We start from the raw sequence: 22,106 nt of genomic DNA on the forward strand, positions 1-22,106 counted from the left end.
GATCCCACATGCTGCGGAGCAGCTGGGCCCGTGAGCCATGGCCACTGAGCCTGCGCGTCCGGAGCCTGTGCTCCGCAACGGGAGAGGCCACAACAGTGAGTGGCCCGCGTACCGAAAAAAAAAAAAAAAGAGATAGCTAGTGGGAAGCAGCTGCATAGCACAGGGAGATCAGCTCAGTGCTTTGTGTCCACCTAGAGGGGTGGGATAGGAAGGGTGGGAGAGAGGCTCAAGAGGGAGGGGATATGGGGATATATGTATATGTATAGCTGATTCACTTTGTTATACAGCAGAAACTAACACAACATTGTAAAGCAATTATACTCCAATAAAGATGTATTAAAAAAATGACAAATAATAAACAGATAAAAAATAAAATGGGGGTAATAATAAACTTAACATCTGAGAATTAAATGAGAGTCCATGTGCCAGGCAGAGAATAAGTGCTTGATAAACAGCGCTCACTGTTGTTTGCTGTTATTACTGTTACAGGTGACAAGAGGAGCAATGTAAGAGGAAGCAAGAGTTAGTGGCAGGGCCTTGAATGCCAAGCACAGAACTGAGCATGTTGCATGCAGTTGATACTCAATTGTCCCCACAGCACAGTGAAGTAGGGACTATAACTACATCCACTTTACAGATGGGACCAAAGTTCAGAGAAGCCAAAACCTTGCCTAAGGCCATACAGCAAGCGAGTGTAGCAGAGTTGGGATGCTTGAGGATCAGGAAAGTACAGTCAGAAGGCACCTCTGGTGCCCCGCCCACTGTGCTGATACCCTCCCTGCCCCAGGCACCCCCACCATTCCACCATCTCCACCTCCCTAACACAGAGGCAACACAGGTCAGAGGTCAACCTCCAACATCACCATCCATATCTCTGGACCCTCCAAGGAAAAAGAAGCATCATGGAAAGCCTGGAGCCAGAATGCCAGGTTCAGATGCCAACTTGCCATTTCCTGGTCATGCAGCCTCCAGGGGGCCTCAGTTTACCCCTTATCAAAAATGGGAATCTGTGTAATTGCTCCTATATGATTGGGCTTGAGGGGAAAACATGAGGTAATACTGATAAAGTGCCTGGAACATAGGAAGTGCTCAATAAATACTAGCTATTATTATCATCACTGTGGAAGACCTCTCTTCAGATCCTTGCTCTCTTTTCTAACCACTCTTACAATTAGGCAAAGACTTCCAAAATTCCAACTGTGTGTAAAATCCTGTGCATGGCCCTGGAGAGACTGTCTGGTAGAGTTGATTGGAACCAAGCCCTACAAAAGCCACTTCACAGGGAAAGAGTCCAGAAAAGACAAGCATGTCCACTAGTTAACCTTGCTCTAAGATGCTTGCCAGTGCAATGAGCTAAGAAAAAGAAATGGATGGAATTGGAAAACAGAAGATGAGTATCATCACTTGCAGCTGTTATCAATATAAGTCTGAGAAATCCAAGAGAATCTTCTATAAAACTATTGAACAAAAAGTGAATTAAGGGCCTCCCTGGTGGCGCAGTGGTTGAGAGTCCGCCTGCCGATGCAGGGGATACGGGTTCGTGCCCCGGTCTGGGAGGATCCCATATGCCGCGGAGCGGCTGGGCCCGTGAGCCATGGCTGCTGGGCCTGCGCATCCGGAGCCTGTGCTCCGCAACGGGGGAGGCCACAACAGTGAGAGGCCCGCATACCGCAAAAAAAAAAAGTGAATTAAGTAAAGCAGAAGGAAATTAAATATAATATCCAAAAATCAATAATGTAGCTATATACCAACAGCAATCAGGAAATAAAATGAAAGAAAGCTTAGCATGGGAATTCCCTGGCATTCTAGTGGTTGGGACTCTGAGCTCTCACTGCCAAGGGCCCGGGTTTGATCCCTGGTCGGGGAACTGGGGTCCTGCAAGCTGTGTGGCATGGCCGGAAAGAAAAAAAAAAAAAAAAAGAAAGCTAAGCATTGCAAAAATATCGATTCTTCCTAAGTAAATCTACAAATTGAATGTGATCCCCATAAAACCCCAACAGGATTTTTTTTCTAACTAAGCAGGTCAATTTTCAAGTTTATGAGTAAATGTATAAGAATAGCCAGGAATGGGACTCCCCTGGTGGCACAGTGGTTGAATCCACCTGCCAATGCAGGGGACACGGGTTCAAGTCCTGGTTTGGGAAGATCCCACATGCCGCAGAGCAACTAAGCCCACACTCCACAACTACTGAGCCTGCACTCTAGACCCCACGAGCCACAACTACTGAGCCCATGTGTCACAACTACTGAAGCCCACATGCCTAGAGCCTATGCTTCCGCAACAAGAGAAGCCTCCACGATGAGAAGCTGGTGAACCGCAACAAAGAGTAGCCCCCACTCACCACAACTAGAGAAAGCCCACGCACAGCAATGAAGACCCAACACAGCAAAAAAATCATTAATTAAAAAAAATTTTTAAAAAGAAAGAATAGCCAAGAAAACCTTAAAAAGAAGAGTAATGAAGAGAAAATAGTCCAATCAGGTAGTAAAACTTACTATAAAGTCACAATAATTAAAACTACGTGATATCACTACAAAAATATATAAATTAATGGAGCAGAAAAGAAGGTCCAAAAATTGTCCCCAAACATATGGAAATTTAATATATTATGAAAGTAGCATTTCATAACAGTGAGAAAAAGGTAGACTATTTTTTTTTTTTTGCGGTATGCGGGCCTCTCACTGTTGTGGCCTCTCCCGTTGCGGAGCACAGGCTCCGGATGCGCAGGCCCAGCGGCCATGGCTCACGGGCCCAGCCGCTCCGCGGCATATGGGATCCTCCCAGACCGGGGCACGAACCCGTATCCCCTGCATCGGCAGGCGGACTCTCAACCACTGCGCCACCAGGGAGGCCCAAGGTAGACTATTTTTAAGACAGAGTTGGGACCAATGATCTGCCACCAGGAAACAAAGCTGTATCTCGATCTCACTCGACATGCCTATAAATTCCAGATCAATCATATTTAAACCACACAAAAATAAAAACATAAAGCTCTAAAATAAGGTGGGAGAATAAGTTTTCTAATCTCAGAATGGGAAAAGCATTTCTAAACATGACAAAGAAACCTAAAAATCATTTTTAAAATAATAAATCAGTCTACATAAAAATCTAAAATGTCTGCATGGCTTGATAAACATCATAAGTTCACAAGACAAACCAAAAACTAGGAAAACATTTGTAACTCATAGATAGACAAAGTTTTTTTTCCCTTAATATATAATGAGCTCCCATAAAATAAGAAAAATAACCACAGATAGTTTACAGCAAATGAAATGGTACTTAAACATATGAGAAGATGCTCAATCTCACTTAGAAGATAAATCACATTAAAAGTACACAAGCTGGGCCTCCCTGGTGGCGCAGTGGTTGAGAGTCCGCCTGCCGATGCAGGGGATACGGGTTCGTGCCCCGGTCTGGGAGGATCCCATATGCCGCGGAGCGGCTGGGCCCGTGAGCCATGGCCGCTGGGCCTGCGCATCCGGAGCCTGTGCTCCGCAACGGGGGAGGCCACAACAGTGAGAGGCCCGCATACCGCAAAAAAAAAAAAAAAAAAAAAAAAAAAAAAAAAAAAGTACACAAGCTACCCAGCAACAGCAGAATACACATTCTTCTCAAGTGCACATGGAATATTCTCCAGGATAGACCATATGCTAAGCCATAAAACAAGCCTCAATAAATTTAAAAGGAGTGAAATCATACAAAGTATGTTTCTGATCACAATGAAATGAATTAAGAAATCAGTAACAGAAATAAATTTGGGAAATTACAAATATGTGAAAATTAATACACCTAATAACCAATGAGTCAAAGAAGAAACCACCCAAAAAAGTAGAAAATACTTTGAGATGAATGAAAATGAAGACACAACTTATCAAAATGTATGGGATGCAGTAAAGTAGAACTTAAAGGGAAATGTATAGCTGTAAATGCCTATATTAAAAAAGAAGAAAGATCTTGAATCAGTAACCTAAACTTAAACCTTAAGACACTAGCAAAAAAAGAAGAAGAAGAAGAAGAGCAAACTAATCCTAAAGCAAGTGAAAGGAAGGAAATAAAGATTACAGCAGAAATTAATGAAATAGAAAATAAAAAACAATAGAGAAAAATCAACAAAACCAAAAGTTTGTTCTTTGAAAAGATTAACAAAATTGACAAACAAGAAAATTGTTCTGAACAAGAAAAAAAGGGAGAAGACTCAAATTACTAAGACCAGGAATGAAAGAGAGGACAACTACAAATCTTACAGAAATAAAGAAGATTTTAAGGAAATGCTATGAACAATGCCATGCCATGCCAACAAATTAGATATCTTGGATAAAATGGACAAATACCTAAGAAAACACGAACTACTGAAACTAAGAAGAAATAGGAAATTTAAATAAAGCTAAAATAAGTAAAGAGATTGAATTCGTAATTTTAAAACATGTCACAAAGAAAAACTCAGGCCCAGGTGGCTTCACTGGTGAATTCTACCAAACATATAAATAAGAATTAATACAAATTCTTCACTTGGGAACACTTCCCAACTCATTCTATGAAGCCAGTATTACCCTAACACCAAAGCCAAACAAAGACATCATAAGAAAAGAAAACTACAGACCATTATCTCTTATGAATATAAGATGTAAAAATCTTCAACCAAATACTAGCAAACTGGATCCAGCAACATATAAAAAGAATTATACATCATGACCAAGTGAGATTTACCCCAAGCATACAAGGTTGTTTTAACTTCTGAAAATCAGTCAATGTAATACACCAAATAAAGTAAAGGACAAAAACTATACAATAATCTCAGTAGATACAGAAAAAGTATTTGGCAAAATCCAACACCCTTTCATTATAAAAAACACCCACCAAACTAGGAATAGAAGGGAATTTCTTCAACCTGACAAAGGACATCTATGAAAAAGCCATATCTAACAACATACTTAATGGGGAAAGACTGAATGCTTTCCCCCTCAGAAACAAGACAAGGATGTCTGCTCTCACCAGTTCTATTCAACATTGTACTGGAGGTTCCTACCAGGGCAATAAAGGAAGAATGAAATAAAAGACATTCAGATTGGAAAGAAAGAAGTAAAATTTTCTTTATTTGTAGAGGACATAACCTTTTATATAAAAATTCCTAAGGATTCCACTAAAAAAATTATGAGAATAAACAAGTTCAGCAACTTGCAAGGTACAAGATTAGTATATAAAAATAAATTGTATTTCTATACACTAGCAATAAACAATCCAAAAATAAAATTAAGAAAATAAATTACAATATCAAAAGAAGACCTAGGAATAAGATTAACAAAAGAAGTGCAAAACATATACTCTGAAAACAACAAAAATTGTTGAAAGAAATTAAAGAACTAAATAAATGGAAAGACATCCCATGTTCATGGATTAGAAGACTATGCATTATTAAGATGGCAATAGTCCCCAAACGAATCTAGAGAGTCAACACAATCCCAAACAAAATCCCAGCTAGCTTCTTTGCAAAAATTGACAAACTGGGCTTCCCTGGTGGCGCAGTGGTTGAGAGTCCGCCTGCCGATGCAGGGGACACGGGTTCGTGCCCCGGTCCGGGAAGATCCCACATGCCGTGGTGCAGCTGGGCCCGTGAGCCATGGACGCTGAGCCTGCGTGTCCGGAGCCTGTGCTCCGCAACGGGAGAGGCCACAACAGTGAGAGGCCCGCATACCGCAAAAAAAAAAAAAATTGACAAACTGACCCTAAAATTCATATGGACAGTCAAGGGACCCAGAATAGAAAAAACAATCTTGAAAAACAGAAAGAAAGCCTGAGGTTTCACACTTCTCAATATCAAAACTTGCTGCAAAGCTCTGGAAATCAAGACAGTGTGGTACTGGTATGAGGATAGACTTATAAATCAATGGGAGAGAATTGAGAGTCCAGCAATAAACACTCACATTTATGGTCAACTGATTTTGACAAGGGTGCCAATATAATTAAATGGAGAAAGAAGAATCTTTTCAATGAATGCTGAAGGAATAACTGGATACGCTCAGGCAAAAGAAGGAAGCTGGACACCTTCCTCAAACCCTACACAAAAATTAACTCACAGTGGATCACAAATCTAAATGTACAAGGTAAAACTTTAAAAATCTTATAAGAAAATACAGGCACAAATTTCCCCACTTTGGATCACAATAGTTTCTTAGTCATGACACAAGCAACAAAAGAAAAAATAGATAAACTGAACTTCATCAAAATTAAAAACCGTTTGGAATTGCCTGGTGGCGCAGTGGTTAAGAATCCACCTGCCAATGCAGAGGACACGAGTTTGAGCCCTGGTCTGGGGAGATCCCACATGCCGCGGAGCAACTAAGCCCGTGCACCACAACTACTGAGCCCGTGTGCCACAACTACTGAATCCCACATGCCTAGAGCCCGTGCTCTGCAACAAGAGAAGCCACTGCAATGAGAAACCCACACACTGCAACAAAGAGTAGCCCCCGCTTGCCACAACTAGAGAAAGCCCGTGCACAGCAACGAAAACTCAACGCAGCCAAAAATAAATAAATAAAATAAATAAATTTACAAAAAAAAAATTAAAAACGTTTGTGTGTCAAAGGACACCATCAAGAAGGTAAAAAGAATCCACCAAATGGGAGAAAATATTTGCAAACCATATATCTGATAAGGGACTTGTATCTAGAATATATAAAGATCTTTTACAACTCAACAGACAAAAAGAGAAATGACCCAACTTAAAAATGGGCAAAAGATCTGAATAGACATTTCTCCAAAGAAAATATATGGCTAGTAACTGCATGAAAAGATGTTCAACATTAATAGTCATCAGGAAAATGCAAATCAAAACCACAATGTGATACCACTTCACACCCACTAGGATGGCTGTAATTAAAAAGATAGAAAACAACAAGTTGTTGGCAAGGATGTAGAGAAATTGGAAACTTCATACATTACTGGTGGGAATGTGAAATGGTATAGCTGTTTTGAAAAAACAGTCTGGCAGTCCCTCAAAAGGTTAAATATAGAGTTACCATATGACCCAGAAGTCCCACTCCTAGATATAGACCCAAGAGAAGAGAAAACATATCCACATAAAAATTTGAACATGAGTGTTCATAGAAGCATTATTCATAATAGCCAAAAAGTGGAAACAACCATATGTCCATCAATTGATGAATGGGTAAATAAATGTGGTATATCCATATAACAGAATATTATTTGGCAAGAAAAAGGAATGGAGTACTGATACATGCTACAACATGAGTGAACCTCGAAAACATGCTAAGTGAAAGAAGCCAGACACAAAAGACTAGGTATTGTATGATTCTATTTACATGAAAGTTCCAGAATAAGTAAATCTATAGAAACATAAAGTAAACTAGTTGTCACCTGGGGCTGGGGGAGGAAGGTTTGAGGGGCAGTGGAGACTGACTAAATGGGTTACACAGTTTCTTTTTGGGGGTGATGAAATTGTTCTAAAATTGATTCTGGTGATGGTTGTACAACTCTGTGACTACACTGAAAACCATTAAATTGTACCCTTTGGGGGAGGGATAAATTGGGAGGCTGGGATTGACATATACACACTACTATATATAAAATAGATAACTAATAAGGACCTACTGTATAGCACAGGGAACTCTATTCAATACTCTAATGACCTATATGGGAAAAGAAGCTAAAAAAAAAGTTTATATATGTATAACTGATTCATTTTGCTGTACAGCAGAAACTAACACAACATTGTTAATCAACTGTACTCCAATAAAAAATCAAATAAATAAATACATACATACATAGATACATACATAATAAATAAATTGTACACTTTAAATGGGTGAATTGTCTGGTATGTGAATTCTATCTCAATAAAGCTGTGTTTAAAAAAAAAAAAAACACTACACCAGAGGCCACTGTTCATCTATTAGATTGGCAGATCCCCAAATTCTAGATCAACCTGTGCTGGTGAGAGCAAGGGGAAGAAGAGGATGTGGTGTGAAGGTACATCAGTGCCACCTCCGTGAAGGACCATCTGGCCATATCTAACAAAATTACAACTGCACAAGTTCTCGGACACTGAAATTTGGGATTAATCCTAGAGGTCTCCTCACACATGAACACTAAGCACACGATGGAAGATATGCATTGCAGAATGGTCTGCAATAAGCAAAAGGCTGGAAACAACCAAAAGTAGTCTCCTCTAATTAAATAAAGCATGGTCTCCATCCACACAATGAATACTACGCAATCAGGAAAAGGAAAGAAGCAGCACAAAATGATCTCCAAGGCACACTGTCAAGAGCAAACAGTCACATGTAGAGCTGAGTATACCATGCATGATCACTTGAGGTTTTTAAATTATTTTTTCTAATATCCATGCTTACATATGCCTGGACTCCCTGGAAGAACACACCAGAAACTCCTCCCGTGGCTGCCTCTAGCAAGGAGACCTGGGTGCCAGAGAGGTTTACTTTTCCCTGCCTTCTTTTGTACTGTTTGAAGTCTTTTTTACTATGTGTGTTAATGCTTTTTCTTTCCTTTTTAAGAAAAAAGTTGACATATACACACTACTATATATAAAATAGATAACTAATAAGAATCTACTGTATAGCACAGGGAACTCTACTCAATACTCTGTAATGATCTGTATGGGAAAAGAATCTAAAAAAGAGTGCGTATATATATATATATATATATATATATATATATATATATATATATATATGTATAACTGATTCACTTTGCTGTACAGCAGAAACTAAAACAACATTGTAAATCAACTATACTCCAATAAAAACTAATTTAAAAAAAAGAAAGAAAGAAAAAAGACAGGTTTACCTGGTATCAGATCCTGGCGCTCTCTCTCATAGCTGGGAAGTCACTTCACTTCTCTGAGCCTCTGTGCTCTGCAAAGAGAGGGATAATAATAGTATCTGCCTTGCAAAGTTGTTGTGAAGGATTAAATAAGACAAGGCCCCGCACGCACATACGCACAGGGCTCCCCACCGTGTCTGTGTCTGGCTCCTAGCGGTAGGTGCATGGTCCTACTCCATGTGGTAGGTGCATGGTTCATGCTGGTTATTAATATGTTACTACGTACACCAAGGTGGATTGTTAACAAGTGCCACCAGAGAGGCTTGGACCAAGTGTTCAGAGCATCAGCAATCCCCTCCAACTGGGAGGAACTGGGAAAGGATTCCTGGGGGAGGCAGCATTTGAGAAGGGCTTCAAGGTCGAGAAGGAGGTCCACAAATAGAGATAACTGGTGGGCTGTGCCTCTGGCAGAGGGAGCTGTGCAGGCAAAGGCCTGGAGGTAGGAAAGCCCTGGGTATTCGCTCAGTCGTTCATTCACTGGCTCCTTCAACAAAGCTCCGCTGAGCACCGACTATGCGCCAGACACTCTCATAGGAAAGACAGACAAAGCCAAGTAGCTGGACCATCGAAGGGAGGAATTACAGAGAGTGTGAAGACAACAAGGGGCTGGGGCAGAGCCTCACCCAGGTCCAAGTGTTCATAGAGCAGACCAGGAAAAGGAGGCTCAGAGAGGGAGAGAGGCTGCCTAAGGTCACACAGCACCTTCTCAACTTCTGGAAAGGTCCTCTCCCAGCTCCACCCTTCCCGTGTCCCACGAGCCTGGAGAAGAGAAAGCCCACAAGGGCCATCCCAATGTGCACTCATCAGAAGGTGCATAAAGATGCCGTCTAAACTGGGGGCCCCAACAAAGAGGAGGGACAACTGGTTCTCAGAGGATAACAGCACCTGTTTGATGGGTAGAGAGGCTCCTGTGTGCCAGGCACCAGCTGAGAAGGGCACTACACCTACGAGCCCAGGTGAACCCTCTGCAATGCTATGTGGTCAGCCCCAGTTTGCAGATGAGGGAACTGAGGTCCAGAGAGGTCAAGTTACTTGCCTAAGGTCACACGGCTCATAAGAGACAGCAGCGGCAGGCAGACTCGGATTGTCTGGGCTCCGTAGCCTCCCACGGCCCATCCCCCGAGGGAGCCACTGCCAGGGCCTGTATCAGCAGTCACATCCCTTCTCAAAAGCACCCAAGGTGGGGCTTCCCTGGTGGCGCAGTGGTTGAGAGTCCGCCTGCCGATGCAGGGGACGTGGGTTCGTGCCCCGGTCCGGGAAGATACCACGTGCCGCGGAGCGGCTGGGCCCGAGAGCCATGGCCGCTGAGCCTGCGCGTCCGGAGCCTGTGCTCCGCAACGGGAGAGGCCACAGCAGTGAGAGACCCGCGTACCGCAAAAAAAAAAAAAAAGCACCCAAGGTGGAAACTGTTCTCAGCCAGTCCAGGAATGTCTCCTGATAACAGTGGCCCAACCGGGGGTGGGAGGAGTGGGTGGTGGTGGTTGTGTGGGGAATGGGGGTGGGCGGCAGGAGGAACACAGCCCATTTGAGTCCATCTGTCCTGCCTCTGGAGAGGAGGAAGCAAAAAGGCCCCATCAGGCACCCATCAGAGTCAGGCGGGTTGCAGCATCCTGGTTAAGGGGGCTCCTGCTGTGGCCCTGGGAGAACTCTGGGCAAGTCAACCAAAGCCTCCTTCAGTACCATGGAGACACCCATAATCACCCCAGACAGTTGCAAGAGCAAATGAGCTAACCACGTGTGCCCTGGGCATGCAGGCCATGCTGGATAAAGGGAGGCGCGACCACCACTGCTACCTTATTATTTCCATGGTTATTGTTCAGCTCTCCAGTTCCCACCAGGACCCTGCTTCACAGGGACGATCAGCCCCCATCTCCCAGAGAAGGCAACAGAGAGAGGCTCAGAAAAGCCAAGTCAGGTGCCCAGGCCACCATCCAAGACAGCAGAGGACCAGCTGGGGATCCTGGCTCTCCTGGCCCCAGGCCACTTTGGCCCCTCTCCCCAAGGGCACCAGTCCCAGCTGGGCTCTCGCAGGGAGTTATTACACCAGGGACTAAGCAGGGCCCTCAGCCAGTCCATTTTCTACTAGGGTAATGGAGGCCAAGATAGGGGGAGTGGCTGGCCCAAGGCCACACAGCCCAAGAAGGACCACTTACGGAATGAACCTGTCACCCTGTGAACCTCCAAGGCTGGGTCCCCAGCTGATGCCCCGCCCTCCTCGCAACAGCCCTAGGGGGTAGGTACCACCAGCACTGGCCCGTGTCCACAGGGGAGGAAGCTGAGGCTGGAAGAGCGGGGGAGAGGGTGCCGGCCCATCACGTCCATCCCAAAAGTGGGGGCTGTGACCCTTTCCTGCCTCCCCTGGAGCCTCCCACACGTAGGCAGGAATCTTCTGATTCCCTTTCTTCCTTCAGACTTTCAAAAGAATGACGTGCTCACCTGAGGCGTTTTTCTACAAGTGGTTTCGGAATATAGAAGAGAGTCCTGCTTCAGAGCACGGGAGTGTGAATAATGACAGTCGTAAGATTAACAGCAGTAGCAACAGCTAATATTCATTTAGCGCTTTTTTTTTTTTTTTTTGGCCGCACCGTGTGGCATGCAGGATCTTAGTTCCCCGACCAAGGATCAAACCCGCACCCCCTGCAAGGGAAGCGCAGAGTCTTAACCACTGGACTGCCAGGGAAGTCCCTATGTGCCATTCTTATCACCCCATTTTACAGCCAAGAGCAAACGGAAACACAGACAGGTTAAATGATGTGATTAAAATCCCGCCTCTTAGCAGCTAAGTGACAAGTTCCTCCCTCTCTGAGCTTCTCCCTGAAGGGGGGCTGCCACCCCTTGGGCCACTGGGAAGTACCCAAGGAAGAAGCCAGGGCCACGGCCAGCTCAGGCTCCTCCCCAGAACTCAACACCATCGGCTGCTCCAGTGCAGGCTGGTGGGGTGGAATGGGGCGTGCTGATGGCGGTGTGGAGACCACACCTTTCCCCCTCATGCCCTCCCACCTGGGGTTCACACTACCCCTTCCATGTTCCCAACAGCCCTGGAACAAGCTATGGCCACAGTCATTTTACACATGAGCACACAGGGCTCCAGGAAGCTGCCCCAGCCAGGAAGTGGAGTGCAAAGGCCCTGAGGCAGGAAGGTCAGATATGCAGGTCTGGACTGAGTGGGTTCCAGCTTAACTGGGTCGCTGCAGGCTCTTGGCCCAGGCACAAGGAGGTCGGAGGGAGGCCCCGAGAGGGACCCGTCCAGCAATTTAGGTCAGAAAGACCTGAAAATTTGAGAGAGAAGCCCATGAAGATTTTCTCAGGCCCCTGAGTGTGCTGGGAGGGACGGGGTGGGGAGGTTACTGAGGCTTCATCCCACAGTGATCCTATCAGAGCACAGTGATCAGCTTCAGAGGAGACACCTAAACCATGGTGGACTTCCCAGAGGAGAGGACATCTCAGCTGAGGTCCAAAGGCTGAGCAGTTTGTGAAAAGAGGAAGGGGAAGCATGATCCAGGCAGAAGGGATTACTTGGCCAAAGGCCCAGAGGTGGGACCATTTAGAGAAAGGCAAAGAGCCAGGTCAGTTTAAGTCATGTAGCCTCAGTTTCTCCAGCAGCAAAATGGGGGGAAAGACAGGCACACAGTGGGTGCCTCCATCTCCCCCACACCCACTATCTCCCTTCTCCAAGGCCCCCACCCAAGAGGAAGGGCACTGAGAAGTTGGCTGCTGGGTCCTCCTGCCATGGAGCATCTTTGGGGCTGGTGAGGTTGGCAGGGTTGGGAGGTTTCACTGACCGCCCCCCTCCGACACCCTCTATCCCAGAATCCAGGCCAGGCAGACTGGCAGGTGGATGGGGAGGGCAGCTCACAGGCCAGGAGGGGAGCACTAAGCCTTAGGTCACACAGCAAGATGGAGGCCAGCTCTTGAATGAGGGTGTGGGACTGGGACCCAGACTGAAGATAAGATTCTTGGGGCACCAGGCCCAGGAGCGCTGGGCTGAGGAGGAGCTAGAAGAGGAGATGCTGGCCCCAAAGGACCACAGACCAGGCAAGTCCCAGGGACCCAGCCAGGTACCACCTGGCCCGGCCAGATGAGGGCTGGCCACCATGTGGCTAAGTGGAAGGCCTCCATCAGAATCTCCATGTGACCTCGGCAAGTCACGCCCCATCTTGGGCCTCAGCATCTGCACCTGGACAAAGGCCCTGGCATGCCAAGGATTCCTTAACAGACCCCCAGCATCAGTGGTGACCACAGGGAACATTGAGGTGACACGTTTTGCTCTCTCCCAGCCTCTCCAAGGTCATGTTTCCCAGGCCCCACCCCTGTGGTTCCACCCCCGCTGGCTGATGGCTGACAGGCCTTGTGGGGACAGATGCCAGCCGGCCCCTGCCCACGGTGCCCACTATTCCTGCCAGCAGCTCTGGCTGCTTCCCTGCTCTGGGAACACACAGTGCCCCCTCGTCCCCGCCCCCACCCACACCCACGCAGGAGCTCCGTCCAGGGACACGGGTGGGCAGAAGCACCTGGTGGCCAGGCCCCTCCACACTGCCGGCCCTGTGCTCAACCCCCCACACTCAAAGCTCACAGGTGCCACCCTGGACGTGTGACCTCAGGAGGGTCCAGGCCTTCCTTTATTCATCCATGAAATGGGGGCTCTGGCAGGTCTCTGAGGGAGAAGGCATCCGAGCCTGAGGTTGGGAACAGTGGTCAGCAAGAGAGCCGAAACCCTTAATGCTCCTACGGGCTGTTCATGGGATCAAGGCCAAGCGGGGAGGGGAGTCTGCTGCACACTCCCTCCTCCCCACCACTTAACCGTCCCTGGACTCGTAATCACCCTCTAGCCTCCAGCCCTTTGCACATGCTGTTTCCTCTCCTGAGGCTTCACCACCCACCTCCCCATGCCCCCCATGAACTCCAGGGCACCCTATGGGCCTGACCACAGGTCATACTTGACCTTGCCTACCCTCCAACTGAGAGAGGTACCTCTCTTTTTCTGGGCTCACATAGCCTCCAACACATGAGGACTAAGAGTTGTACTGCTTGGGGATGTCCCTGGCAGTCCAGTGGTTAGGACTCAGTGCTTTCACTGTGATAGCCTGGGTTCAATCCCTGTTCTGGGAACTGTGACCCGAAAGCTGTGTGGTGCAGCCAAAAAAAAAAAAAAAAAAAAAAAGAGTTGTACTGTCTGGGTTCAAAACCCAGCTCTAACCCTTCTTAGCTGTGTGACCTTGGAAAAGTTACTCTACCTCTCTGTGCCTCCGTTTCCTCATTTATAAAATAGGGATAAAAATAATAATTACCTCCAAGGATTGTTGTGAGGATTAAATGAAGTCATATTTGTAGGGCTTAGAACAGAGCCCAGACCTTAGCAAATGTGCTGTAAGTATTTGCCATTAACCAATAAGAGTAGCAGCTGATACCTGTGGAGCACCTACTGTATGCCAGGCCCAGTGCTCAGTATTTTACCTGGATTATCTCACAGCAGCCTGGGAGGAGGGGCCGTTATGAACCTCGCTTTAAAACGGCAAAGACAGGGAGGCCCGGAGGCATCAGCTTCACCTCAAAATATATCTGGGGACGAAGGGGATTTTGCGGATATTAAGGAACTATTGTGCATTTCTTTCAGGTAGATTATGGTTTTGTGGCTACTTTCTTAACATGAGTCTTATCTTTTAGAGATACATACTGAAAGATTTACACGTGAACGAAGACATGCGTGTGGGATTTGCTTTAAAATGACACAGGAAGGGGGTGGGACGGAACAGGTGTGGAGGGGACAGGCCAGGCCATGGGTGGTGCTTGGGGCTCAGTGACAGGTTCATGAGGTTTGTTATGCTAATATGCTTCCATAACAAAGAGTTTAAAAAGGAAGATGAGGGCTTCCCTGGTGGCGCAGTGGTTGAGAGTCCGCCTGCCGATTCAGGGGACACGGGTTCGTGCCCCGGTCCAGAAGGATCCCACATGTCGCAGAGCGGCTGGGCCCGTGAGCCATGGCCACTGAGCCTGCGCGTCCGGAGCCTGTGCTCCGCAACGGGAGAGGCCACAGCAGTGAGAGGCCCGCGTACCGCAAAAAAAAAAAAAAAAAAAAAAAAGGAAGATGAAATAAAATAATGCAAAACAATGTTTGACCCCCTGCTGCCCCACCAACTGCCCCAGACTGGGCCAACCACTGTCACCCCTTCCCCTCGCTGGACCAATGCAGTCGTCCCTCTGGTCCACCTGTCTCCACGGTCAGCCCCCAGTCTGCTCGCCCCAACAGCAGCCAGATGCTCTCAGAAAGTCTCCTGCGGCCCCCGCCTCACTGGGAGGTAAGAGCCAACATCAGAAGGGTCCAGAGGCCCTCCCTGGACACCCCCGCATCTTTCAGCCCTTTCCTCCTGTCATTCTCCCTGCGCTTGCTCTGTTCCCCTGGACTCCTCGCTGTTCCTCCAACACTCCAGCCTGCCACTACCTTCCGATCTTTGCACTGGCTGTTCCCTCTACCTGGGATCTCTTGCCCCAGGGAGCTACATGGCTCCTCCCACCCCTCCTGGGAGGTGAGCTTCTGGGAGAGGTCTCCACTCCCACCCTCCCACCCTCAGGCCCGCCATCCTATCTAATCACAACCCATTCTGTACAACCCAGCCAGTCTTCCCAGCTTTACATTTGACCCATGACACCTATCACATTCTAACAGACCACGTGCATATTTTCCTTATTGGTTGTGTTTTTGTCTCCCCCACTAGAATGTCAGCTCTGTGAGAGCACAGATTTTTGTCTGGTTGGTTCTTTGCTGTATCTCCAGCCTCTAGAACATTGTCTGGCACATAGTAGCGCTCAGTAAATATTTGTGGGAGGGAGGGGTAGATGGAGGGAGGGATGGAGGGATGGAAGTAGAGAGGGAGGGAGAAAAGGATGGTGGGATGGATAGAGGGAGGGAGGGAGGAGTGGAGGGAGGGATGAAGGGAGGGAGGGAGGGATGAAGGGAGAGGGAGGGAGAAAAGGATGGTGGGATGGATAGAGGGAGGGAGGAGTGGAGGGAGGGATGAAGGGAGGGAGGGAGGGATGGAAGGAGAGGGAGGGAGAAAAGGATGGTGGGATGGATAGAGGGAGGGAGGGAGGAGTGGAGGGAGGGATGAAAGGAGGGAGGGAGGGATGAATGGGTCCTACCCGGGGCCCCAGGAGATAAAGAGATACAGGCCTCAGCCCCAGGTCTGCCCAGCCCCACAGCCTATGCCCCGACCACTGCACTCTCCTGCCACTGCCTGGCATGCCCCCGTGGCAGAGCCTCTGACCACCCTGGTTACATGGGACAGTGTGCAAGTCTGAGACAACTGTAGACCCCGAGCCTCACCTGGCACGGCCTCAGGCATGGCATGGGTACCGGGGATGCCTGCTGCATGAGCTAGGAGTGAGTGAAGCGTGAGCCAGGGCCTGTCCGTGGGCCAGGGCATCCGGAACGTGTCTGGTCCCGTGTTCCCGGTGCGAACACACTCAGGGCTGGCAGGTCTCAAACCGGCTCTGCCAGTGCGGCCAGGGCGGGGCGGGCGCTGCAGGCTCAGGCTGGCACGGCGGGCAGATGGAGGGGTGCTGCCGGAGCCGGGACCCGCCGCTCAGGGAGGGAGAAAGCTAAGCGAGCGGATGGTGCTGCTCCCACTAATCCCGGCCCCGTGGAGACAGAACTGTTCCAGCCCGAGCGGCTCTTGGGTTTCTTCCTGGGCAGTAGGGGGATCCCTTTCCAGACCCCAGGCCCTGACCTGCTCTGTAAAGGGCAGGATCCCTTCCCGCTAGGACCCGTCCACAGCCTAGAAGCCCGAGACAGAAGGGCAAGGCCGGGAAGTGGTCAGCGCCGGAGCAGGACGAGGCAGCAGGGAACCTGGTGTAAAGCCTGGCTCTGCCCCACGGTGCTGCACAGCCCTGAGCCAATCGTGGCCCTTTCAGGACCGTTTCCCCAGGTGGAAAGCAGTGCTGGGCATGGATTCAGGGACCCTCCATCCCAAGGTGCCGATTTATCTAGAAGAGGCCACCTCGGCGACTCCAGCCCTGCCCCCAAAGCCCACCTCTGAGGATAGACATGGCCAGAGCCCGGACTCACACACGTCCTTACTCCCCACAGAAACAACAATGATAAAATATACCTGCTGAGGGCTTCCCTGGTGGCACAGTGGTTGAGAATCCGCCTGCCAATGCAGGGGACACGGGTTCAAGCCCTGGTCCGGGAAGATCCCACATGCCGTGGAGCAACTAAGCCCGTGCACCACAACTTCTGAGCCTGTGCTCTAGAGCCCGTGAGCCACAACTACTGAGTCTGCGTGCTGCAACTACTGAAGCCTGAACACCTAGAGCCCATGCTCCACAGCAAGAGAAGCCACCGCAATGAGAAGCCCACACACTGCAACGAAGAGTAGCCCCCGCTCTCCACAACTAGAGAAAGCCCACGCGCAGCAATGAAGACCCAACACAGCCAAAGATAGATAAAATAAATTCAAAAAATAAATTTAAAAAAATACGTGTTGATCACTGAACACTTAACTCTATGCCTGGCATCCAGCTTTACATGCACTGTTTCACCCGGTCCTCCCAACAACACGGTGAGATGGGGACTGTTACTGTGCCCATTTCCCAGCAGAGGAAACTGAGGCCTAGTTGAGGCAAGTTGGAGTTCGGGCCCCCACCCCACCCCTGGGCAGCCTCTATCTCCCCAAGACAGTTCAGGGTAGGAAAGAAATCTCAGGTACCCCCTGAAATGGCAGGGTCCATATTCCCCAAATCCATTGATCCTCCTGAGTCTTTAGAGGCCAAGCCCCAACCCTGCCCTCACTGTGTAACCCAGGCCATGGGTGTACCACTCGGAGCCTCAGTTCTCTCATCTGTAAAATGGGTAGGATCCTGCCAGGTTTGCCTAAGGGATACCGCTATTTAAAGCCGCGGGAACTGGAAGACTCAGTCCAACCCTCAGGACAAGGTGGAGAAGCTGCTGGGCCTACGGGCCTCCAGATGGATTAGGGGGAGGGAAAGTGAACATGAACCAGAAGCCCAGTGGTCTGTGGCAGAGGCTCAGCCCCTCATCACCAGCAGCCCAAGAGAGGAAGGATGATTCTTCCTGTGCCCCATGTAATCCAGTTCCAAGCCCTGTCAGTCTCACCTCCAAACACATCCTGAATCCACCTCCTTCCCTCCCACGATGGTCACCCCCTCGTCCAGCCCTCCAGGCTGGCCAATTGTAGGCAGAGAGCCTTTTTGAAATGTCCATCTGAACCCATCCCTCCTGCTTACACCCCTCACAGCTCACACTCCAAGACAAAAGACAAAGTCCTCGCGGGGGGGGCCTCCAAGGTCCTGCAGTGGACACTACCAGCCCCACCCCCTTCACTCCTGCTCCACCCACACTGGCCACTTCCCCTTTCCCTGAGAACCCAATACACATCTGTCTCGGAGCCTTTGCACTTAGCTGTTCCCTCCACCCAGAGCATACTTCCTCCAGACAAATGCCTGACTCCCTCACTTCCTTCGGGTGCTTTACTCAAATGTCTCCTGCTCAGAGAGGCCTTTCCTGACCACCGTTTTAAATAGCAACACGCCCAGTCAATTCCACTCTCTGAGTCTCATTTCAAAAGCTACCTCCTCACGGGAGGCCTCTCTGACCTCCCCCAGCCCAAGTGAGAACCTTCAACTTCTCCTTCCTAGCATGTACCATGGCTCTGATGACATAACATACTGTATGACTACATGTCTGATGAGGACAGGGGCCACTTCTGCCTCACTCACAGCTGAATACTCTGCAGTGGGCGTAATATTCAAAATAGTTAACAGCTGGGATGCTGCGGCGCCATCTGGTCAGAATAGACACTGGCCCAAAGTACAGGGCCTAGCATGGAGTGGGTACTTGGTAATTACTGAATGAATGAACAAATGAACAAAAGGATGAATGGAGGGATGGATGGATGGATGATAGATGGATAAGATGGATGGATAGATGGACGGATGGGTAAGTGAACAGGGCACACACAGTGGGCCTGGGACTTACCAGGGTTGCCCAGGGCTCTGCAAAGGTGGCCCGGAGAAGGGAAGGGTGCATCCAAGCTCACCAGCCAGGCTCTGCAACTGCAGCCTCTCCTCCTACACAGCCCGACTTTCATTTCCCATCCTCTCTGTCTGAGGAAGCTTCTTCCCCCAGGGGAACTGGGTGAGAAGGCGGGGCCGATGGCCCCCTGGTCCCAAAGAGGGGGGGCTCCCAGACTCCATCTGTCCCACCACAAAGGAGCTTTGTCCTCGGTGCTGAGAGCCCGGGGCAGACCGGAAGCTGCCCCTCAGCCTCCCAACAGGTCCCGGCACCCCCCCGTCAGCTGGGCCAACAGCTCCAAAGCCAGATCCCAGGGACTGACACAGTACTGGGCACAGACTTCTAAAATCTCATTAATCCTCCCTAGGAGCCCTAGGAGGGAGGTTCTAGGACGACCCGAATTTTTAGATATAGAAACTGAGGCAAAGTTATCTGGCCAAGGTCTCCCAGCCAGCAAAGAGCAAAGCTGGGATTCAAACCCAGGCCCACCTGGCACCAGAGTCTTCAGCCACAGCTCTCAACTCACCATGTCTGGAGTATAGACCCTCTGGGTTCAGCAGGGTGGAGGGGCCTTTTGAAGGTACAAGTGGGCAACCATGCCTGACCCTTCACGCTACCAGGAGACTACCCCCCTGGCGAGGTTTACCCAACAAGGGAGGGAGGTCGGGCCCTGAACCCCGGAGCCCTCGCCCCACGCCCAGCCCGTGCCCCAGGTGCCTTTGGAGTCTGCCGGCCCCAACATGTCTCCACCGCTTCCTGCCAGGCAGGTGTGCACAGGGAAAGGCTGTGCGGGCAGGCAGACCAGGGGGCAGACATCCCCCACCCCTCACCCGCCGCTCCGCTGTCGGTCCCATACCTGCCACCTGCCTGGCCGCCACCCACCCTCTCTCCAGGCCCATCTGCTCTCAGGGCAGTCACCAGAGCCACTTCACCAAAGCCACACTGCTGACGGGACACCTACCCTCAGCTGGGCACTACCCACAGCACCAGACAAATCAGTTCTGCACCCCCTCCTCCACGCCTCTCCTCGCTGCCCGAGGGCAGTGTGTGGTCTTCCCAGGCGGGTACTCCCAGCCCTCCATTGATTGGCACCAGCCACCTCTCAGGGCCAAACTCTACCGCTCCTCTGAGCTCCAACAAGAGCAACTATTCACACTGCATCTTCAGGCCTTTCTCAAGCTCCACCTGCTCCCAGAGAACCATTCCATTCTTCCAGGTATGTCATATGTACTGCTTCCTCCAGGAAGTCTTCCCTGACCCACTCCCTCCAAGACCCCAGACCAGCCCCTACCTTCTGTCCCAGGTAGGGGCTCTTGATTCTTATCTTGAACCCCAGCCTCTGTGGGCTATACCTTCACTTGGCAACAGTAACTGAGCACCTGAGCCCGGCCTGATCCTTCTCTCTGTCCTCCCTTTACACCTTCAGCAGGAGGCCTGCCCTGCTCCCAGCAGCACCAGGCCAGAGCCTTGCCTGATCAACTCAGTCATCATCTAAATACCTTGTACTTGACCTGCCGCTCCCCACCTCCCCAGGCTACATGGACACACATCAGGCTCTTGCCCACCTCCAGATCTCTGCTCATGCTGTCTCTTCTTCCTGGGAGGCCCTCACCCTTCTTTTCCCCTCATGAGCTCCTGCTCACCCTTTAAGCTTCAGGCCAGGTTATCACCTCCTCTGCAAAGCCCTTCTGGCATCATAAAAGCTGCCCCAGTTCTTATGGTGCCTACCTCATGGTAGGGCAATGATCAGGGTCTGTGTCTGGCTCCCCCAGGTTGTAGGCTGCTCCCAGAGTGAATCTTTGGGGTCCCCAGCACCCAGCACAAGGCCCAGACCTCACCAGCAGGTAATCAAAAGTCCAGCTGCCGACTCCCTGCCTGGAGAGCCCAGGGGCAGAAGCCAGGAGCAGCTCCCAAAGGCAGTACTGAGTCCGATTTTGCCCACACTGCCCACAGATCTAAGGTAGGGGCGGAGTGGGGGAGAGGGCTTTCCACCAACGGCCAACTGGTAACCAAACCCACGTCGTTTCTGAAACTAGGGCACAGGAGAGAAACGGGAACAGCAGAATTGTCCCCAAATAGAACTGTGGCTCATCTGGTTCCAGGGCCTCCGGGAACACCTGGCAGGGGTGGGGGTAGGGAGGGCAGGTGGCTGCTCCCAAAGCTGTGAAAGGAAATCTAAAGTTTGGAGGGTGGGGAGGTCGACACCACCGCAGTCTGCACTGACACCCTGCCCACCTCCCTCAGGGCTGGTCCAAATCCTGGAAGGTGGGGGGTCCTCTCCCACTTTCCCCCGCCCACCCATGGGGTGCTCCCTAAACCATCCCACCTCCCAGCCTATGCTCAGCCGGGTCCTTTGCCTGGAATGCTGCTCCCCTTGCTGCTAGTCAGAATCCTGCCAATCCTTGTAACCGTAGCCACGGACTGGGCACTTTCTATAAGCCCGACATGGGCAGGCATCTGGGAGGAATGAGCTTATCACATCTTCCCAACAGTCCTATGAGGAAAAGACTCCTGCCCCCATCTCACAGATAAGGAAATTGAGGCTCAAAAAGAGAAGCCATTTGCCCAGGACACAGAGCAGAGGAGGCAGGTGGACCAGGTGATGTGGTGGGACCTGGGTGGCGACAGCCAGAGGGCACCCAGAAAGCCTGGCAGGGCCTGGTTCAGCTTCCTACACAGGCCCAGCCTTGGGGACTTGGCATAACTCAGGGCCAGAGAACACAGGGCACAGCCCCACAGGGCACAGGGGACAGAACAAGAGCCCCTACATCCCTCTGACCCCCACCCTAGGGTGGCTGAGGACTGAGGAGCCACATTGGTACAAAGTGATGGAATTATCTCCCCTCAAATATGCACAGACCCACTGCACAGATGAGAAAACTGAGTCCTGGAAGGGGACAGTTTCCCCATCTGGAAAGTGAGATGTGCCACAGGAACCTTCTGGCTGTGACATCCCCCTGTGGCCTGGTGGATGCTATTTCCTTTCTCTGGGTCTCAGTTTTCCTATCTGGAGAATGGGGCTGTGATTCCCTTCCTCCCCAGGTTGAAACAAATTATAAAACAGCTAACATTCATTGAGCGTTTACTACGTGCTGGTATTGCTCAGAGCATCACGCATAGTGCCACACTCGAACCTTAGAACAAGTCTGTGATGTGGATACTGCCATCAGGCCTGTTTTTCAAATGGGGAAACTGAGGCAGAGAGAGGTGAGC

General features: G+C 49.8%; 1 protein-coding gene across 2 annotated transcripts in view; it reads right to left on the bottom strand.

Moving 5' to 3' along the window:
* Positions 1-22,106, bottom strand: part of SRC (SRC proto-oncogene, non-receptor tyrosine kinase) — a 57,790-nt gene that overhangs the window by 27,165 nt on the left and 8,519 nt on the right. For both annotated transcript variants that reach the window (XM_082645824.1, XM_082645823.1), the window contains exon 2: positions 8,828-8,895. The gene's annotated coding sequence lies outside the window, so the exon portion shown is untranslated. The remainder of the gene's footprint in view (positions 1-8,827; positions 8,896-22,106) is intronic.

The sequence above is a fragment of the Mesoplodon mirus genome, assembly GCF_964341445.2.
Source record: "Mesoplodon mirus genome assembly, chromosome: 15".
NCBI lineage: Eukaryota > Metazoa > Chordata > Mammalia > Artiodactyla > Ziphiidae > Mesoplodon > Mesoplodon mirus.